Here is a 7049-nt window from a genome sequence, read left to right on the forward strand (position 1 = left end):
ATTTTTACTAGCTCTTCATTAACAATGGTGTTGAGTGAGGCAAGATTAGAGTGGGAGATGACATAAGTTGTGTTGTCAGCAAAGAAAATATGTGTAAGTTGTTGTGATATGTTTGGAAGATTGTTGATGTATAAGAGGGGGGTGGGGACAAGGAAACTTCCTTATGGTACTCCAGTATCCAGTGGTCTTGTTGATGAGGTTGTGTCCTTAATAGAGATGTCCTGATGTCTGTTAATAAGGTAGGATTTGACATATGTAAGTGCATGGCCTCTTATAACGAAATGGTTCAGTTAGTGGAGTAGGATGCTGTGATCTACTGTATCACAAGCTTCCCTTAGGGCGATATAAAGTCATAGTGGATATTCATTTCTTCAAGTGATGTGTACAGCAGGTCTAGCATTTTTACAATTGCATTGTTTGTGCTTTTGTTTTTCCTTATGCCAAATTGACAGAGGTTGCATTTCTCAAAGATTTTGGATAGCAACGGTAAGCCTGATATTGGCTTGTAGTTGTTTACATCTGTGGGGTCACTACCTTTGTGTATTGGTATAACCCTTGCTATCTTGAGTAGTGTTGGGAAAGTGCTAGTTTCTAGTGATTTGTTAAAGGGTAATGAAATAGTGGGCAAAAGAACATGAGCTGCTTGTTTGTACAATAATAATGGGACTTGAGCCAGATTTCCTGATTTTTTTTTTAAGTGACTTAATAATTGTGGTGGCTTCTGTGGGCTCAGTTGGTGCAAGACAGAAGGAAGTTGGGAAATAACCATCTAAGTAATTTGTTAAGAAATATGTCTATCCAATCATCGATACTATTGGCAGTGGAAAATTCTGTAGACCAGTCAACTGTACTTAGCTTTATTGTGAAGTTACTTATTGATGCCTGGTCATGGAGTCTAAAGGAGAACTTCTTGTATTCCAATGGTTGTTTACAGAAGTTTGTTAAGAGGAAGGTGGGGTAGTGGCCAGTGCTGGCTGTGATTATCCCTGATTTAAGGGGAGCTAGCATATTGATCCATATATAAGCAATTCAGTTGCACTTGTCTCAGTTAGCCTGGATGGTTTAGTTATAATTGGTATGAGAAGCGTGTTGTTCATATTACTGATGAAATCAGTAACTGGCTGGTCGTCTGTTAGGCGAAGGTTAGTGTTGAAGTCTCCAGCTAGGAGGTGGTGGTGGTTTTTCATTTGGTTGTTTGTTATTAGTGTTTTTAATTTATCACTAAAATTTGAGATGTTTGTGTGAGGCATCTGGTATATGGCATCGATTGTTATAGGAGTCTCTAAGGTTTTTTTTACAGTAAAATTTGCAAAAATATCTTCTCCATATTCATCACTACAGCAAGTGGTGTTATAATATGATAGTTCAGTAGAGTAATAGATGGCAATACCTCCCCAATTTGGTTTGGCCTGCAGTTGTGGATTGCTATATATCCTGGTATTAAGTAGATATCCATTGTCTTGCTTAAGCCAGGTTTCAGGGAGAATAATACAGGAGAAGGTTGTCTTTAGGGAATCAAGGAGTGCCATGAGGTCATCATAGTGTTTACTTAGGGACCTCATATTGTAACTGAAAAATGTAATATTTCTGGCATCACTTAGGACAGTGCTGCCTTGTGATGCTGTGTAACAGAGGCAGTTACTTTCCATTAAATTTTGATTGAGATTTAGATTATATAGATTTAGATCTGGGTCGTCATCATCATTCAGCATTTAGGTTAACTGGTAATTATTTAAATTGTAAATTGTGTACTGTAATTTTTACCACTGAATCTATCACTGCTTAGTTCATCTTAAGTTAATTTTAAGCCTGCCCATAATGCTCTGCATACAAGGGGCTTTTGGCATGTACACCCAACTACTTAAATTCCTTGTACAACTACGTATCAAGTCCAAATAAACTACAGTGGACCCCCGCCTTGCGATATAATTTCATTCCAGAAGTATGTTCAGGTGCCATTACCGAACGAATTTGTTCCCATTAGGAGTATTGTGAATTAGATTAGTCCGTTTCAGACCCCCAAAAATACACGTACAAAAGCACTTACATAAATACACTTACATAATTGGTCGCATTGGAAGCTGATCGTAAGGCGGGGGTCCACTGTATATTATATTATTATATTATATTATTGTGTTGAGTTCCAGTAATGAAATCTGTAATAAGAGGATGTTTGGACAAGTGTGTAATTAATGAATATTGGTCAAGCAGTAAATACAATGAGAACAGATCTAAATTAAAGACTGTGAATTTTAGCAGTGATATAATAATAAAATGGTGAGCAACAGATATTAATAAATTGTAAAGGCAGTGACAGATATTAAAAAATAAAACTGTAATAACAGATATTAAGAAAATTGTAAATGGTGAAATAAGTAAGAAGTAAGAAGGTGATCACGTAGTGATTAAAAACAATTAAAACTATGAGGTAGAATGGTGAATGAAAAATTAAGACAGTTGATAACTGTGACATAAACAAATATAACAGTAGGAATACAGTAATTCTCCCAAATTTGCGGGGGTTGCATTCCAAGACATCCGCGAATTTGGAAAATCCACGAATTCTGAACACAGTTAAAAAAAGTACGGTGGACCTCTGAGTTTCGGCAGCATCGACTTTCGTGAAATTCGACTTTCGGCAAGTTTTTCCAGCAAAATTTGGCCTCGAGTTTCGTGATTAGACTCGTGATTCAGCGAACGTCCAGTACCTGTCTGCCCATCACCACGCACACCAAGCCAGTCTCCCACGCCATTCACGCTCAGTGTGCCATTGTTTACCAACAAGTGACCATCACCCCGCGGGTTCATACGTAATAATCCACTGTTTTTTGTGATTGCAACTGCTAAATAAGTCACCATGGGCCCAAGGAAAGCTAGTGCAAGCCCAATGGTAAAGAAAGTGAGGAACACGATCGAATTCAAGAAGGAAATCATTGAAAAATATGAGAGTGGAGTGCGTGTTACAGAGCTTGCCAGGATGTATGGCAAGCCCCATTCAACCATCACTTCGATCGTGGCGAAAGGAAAGGAAATAAAGTGTGCTGTTGTTGCAAAAGGGGTGGATATGCTGACTAAAAGGAGATCACAAATCCTCGAAGAAGTGGAGAGGTTATTGCTGGTGTGGATTACCAAAAAACAGTTAGCAGGAGATAGTGTTATGCAGTTCATAATATGTTAAAAGGCAAGGCAGTTGCATGACGATCTCGTAAAGAAAATGCCTGCAACAAGTGGTGATGCTTGTGATTTTAAGGCCAGTAAAGGTTGGTTTGAGATATTTAAGAAGCGTAGTGGCATTCGCAGTGTGATAAGGCATGGTGAGGCTGCCAGTTCTGACAAAATTGCAGCAGAGAAGTTTATACAGGAGTTTAAGGAGTGTGTAGACACTGGAGAATTCAAACCCCAACAAGTGTTTAACTGTGACGAAACAGGCCTCTTTTGGAAGAAAATGCCAAAGAGGACCTACATCATGCAGGAGGAAACGGCACTCCCAGGACACAAGCCTATGAAGGATAGGCTTACTCTCATGTTTTGTAGTAATGCTAGTGGGGATTGTAAAGTGAAGCCTTTACTGGTGTATCACTCTGAAAATCCTAGTGTGTTCAAGAAAAACAGTGTCGCCAAGAGTAATTTGTGTGTGATGTGGAAGGCTAACAGTAAGGCATGGGTCACAAGGGATATTTTCCTAGACTGGTTTAATGAAGTGTTTGGCCCCAGTGTGAAGAAATACCTCCTGGAAAATAAACTGTCACTCAAGTGCCTCCTGGTAATGGACAATTCTCCTGCTCATCCTCCAGGCTTGGAAGAGCAAATAGTGGAGGAGTTTAGTTTCATCACGGTGAAGTTCTTGCCCCCTAATACAACTCCTCTCCTCCAGCCCATGGACCAGCAGGTCATTTCAAACTTCAAAAAACTTTACACCAAAGCAGTGTTTCAAAAGTGCTTTGAAGTGACCTCAGACACTGAACTGACCCTAAGAGAGTTCTGGAAAGATCACTTTAATATCCTCCATTGCATACACCTCATAGGTGAGTCTTGGGAGGGAGCGACTTCCAGGACTTGGAACTCTGCTTGGAGAAATTTGTGGCCAGAATGTGTAGAAGAGGGATTTTGAAGGGTTTGTGGCTGACCCTAAAGAGCCTATGCCAGTTGTGGAAACTATTGTGGGATTGGGGATGTCCCTGGGGTTGGAGGTGAGTGGTGAGGATGTGGAAGAGTTGGTGGAGGACTACAGGGAAGAGCTAACCACTGAAGAGCTGCAAGAGCTTCATCTGCAACAGCAAGAGATCACAGCTCAGGAAACTGCTGCAGAGGAGGAGGAGGAAGAGAGATGGAGGAAGGTGCCTTCTTCAAAGATTAAGGACATTTGTGCAAAGTGGACTGAAGTGCAAACATTTATGGATGAACTTCACCCTAACAAAGGTGTTGCAGGCCGTATTGGCAACATGTACAATGACAGTGTCGTGTCCCACTTCAGACAAATCTTAAAAGAAACGCCAGAAACAGAGCTCTCTGGACAGATATTTTGTGTGACAGGGGTCCAGTGACTCAAGTTGTTCCCAGTGCCAGTGACTTTAAAAAACAAAGAAGGGAAGTAACCCCAGATAAGGACTTCATACCTGAAGTCCTAATGGAAGGAGATTCTCCTTCCAAACAATAGTGTACACCTTCCTCCTATCCCCTCCTCCCATCTTCCATCCACCCAGAAGTCTTCAGTAAAGGTAAGTGTAATGTTATTATTACAGTGGACCCCCGCATACCATCGGCATCACATAACGTTTAATCTGCATACCGCTCGCTTTTATCGCAAAAATTTTGCCTCGCATACCGCTCAAAAACCCGCTCACCGCTGTTCGTCCGAGACGTGTCCAATGTGCACCCTTAGCCAGCCTCACATGTGCCGCCGGTGGCATTGTTTACCAGCCAGCCTCCGCGGTAACATCCAAGCATACAATCGGAACATTTCATATTATTACAGTGTTTTTGGTGATTTTTTCTGCAAAATAAGTGACCATGGGCCCCAAGAAAGCTTCTAGTGCCAACCCTACAGCAATAAGGATGAGAATTACTATAGAGATGAAGAAAAAGATTATTGATAAGTATGAAAGTGGAGTGCGTGTCTCCGAGCTGGCCAGGTTGTACAATAAACCCCAATCAACCATCGCTACTATTGGTGGTACAGCTGCTGCTGCTGCTGTACCACCGTCAGCTGCTGCTGCTGCTGCTGCACTGTCAGCTGCTGCTGCTGCTGTAGTACCGTCTGCTGCTGCTGTAGCATTGTCTGCTGCTGCTGTAGCACTGTCAGCTGCTGCTGCTGCTGTAGCACTGTCAGCTGCTGCTGCTGCTGCTGCTGTAGCACCGTTGTTGGTGTGGCTTATTGAGAATACCAAGAAACAATTAACCCCAGAGGATTTGCCACCCAGGATAACCCAAAAAAGTCAGTGTCATCGAAGACTGTCTAACTTATTTCCATTGGGGTCCTTAATCTTGTCTCCCAGGATGCAACTCACACCAGTCGACTAACACCCAGGTGAACAGGGAAAAATGCCTGGAACTAGTGCTCATATTGGTGAATTTAAAGCCAGCAAAGTTGGTTTGAGAGATTTAAGAATCGTAGTGGCATACACAGTGTGATAAGGCCTGTTCTGGAAGAAAATGCCAAACAGGACCTACAGTACTCAGGAGGAAAAGGCACTCCCAGGACACAGTGTCTCATCAGTCAATGCTGCATGTTCAATAAAGGTAAGTGTCATTTATTCTTCATTTAGTTGAGTAGTACATGCACAATATATATTGTGCATGTACTACTCTACTATTGTGCATGTATCCTTCTCTTTGTGTGTAGTAAAATGTATATTTCATGTGGTAAAATTTTTTTTTCATACTTTTGGGTGTCTTGCACGGATTAATTTGATTTCCATTATTTCTTATGGGGAAAATTCATTAGCATACCGATCATTTCGCATAACAATGAGCCCTCTTGCACGGATTAAAGTCGCTATGCGGGGGTCCACTGTATTTTTTTAAATGCATGTACTTGATTTCTGATTGTTTTCATTATGTAAATCTTTATTCAATTTGAAAAAAAAAATTATTTTAATATTTTTGGGTGTCTGGAACAGATTAATTTTATTTCCATTATTTCTTATGGGGAAAATGGTTTCGAGTTTCGTGAATTTCGACTTTCGGCAGGCTCTCTGGAATGGATTAATCACAAAACTTGGGGGTCCACTGTACCTGTAAATGACTATTTTTATAGTTTAACCCCTAAGTATGCCCCAAAAACACTTTAATTTAACGCTTTCAGGGTTTCCAATGTACTAGTATGTTTTATTCACCAGGGTTATTGACGTACTATTACACATAAATTCTAGCGCCTTCAAATCTAGTGAGAGAAAGCTGGTAGGCCTACATATGAAAGAATGGGTCTATGTGGTCAGTGTGCACAGTATAAAAAAAATCCTGCAGCACACAGTGAGTAATGAGAAAAAAAAACTTTGACCGTGTTTTTGATTGAAAACAGTGACTGCACTGTATTTTTGTATGGTATTCGTGGTTTTATCTTAGCTTTCCTGGTCTCATTTTATAGAAAGGAAGACATATTACAGAAATTGAGATGATTTTGATTGGTTTCACAACAGTAAATCTTCTATTTTTTGTGAGAATAAAAATTCAAAGTGGAAAGGAAAAGAAATGTAAGAGGGGCCTGGGGAAGTGACTAATTAACAGAGGAAATGTTATTTTAGTGCCAGGAATATCGGTCTTGTTTATTTTGGACCCTATTTGGAAATCGGCATCTTTTGAAATTTGTGTGAGATTGGCAAATTGCCAATTTCTGACCACTTTATTGGGTAGTTGAAATCGGTAAATGGGTGGTTTCTTACCTGGAGTTTACCTGGAGAGAGTTCCGGGGGTCAACGCCCCTGTGGCCCAGTCTGTGACCAGGCCTCATGGTGGATCAGAGCCTGATCAACCAGGCTGTTACTGCTGGCTGCATGCAATCCAACGTACGAGCCACAGCCCGGCTGGTCAGGTACTGACTTTAGGTGCTT

The sequence above is a fragment of the Cherax quadricarinatus genome, chromosome 67 (assembly GCF_038502225.1).
Source record: "Cherax quadricarinatus isolate ZL_2023a chromosome 67, ASM3850222v1, whole genome shotgun sequence".
Lineage (NCBI taxonomy): Eukaryota > Metazoa > Arthropoda > Malacostraca > Decapoda > Parastacidae > Cherax > Cherax quadricarinatus.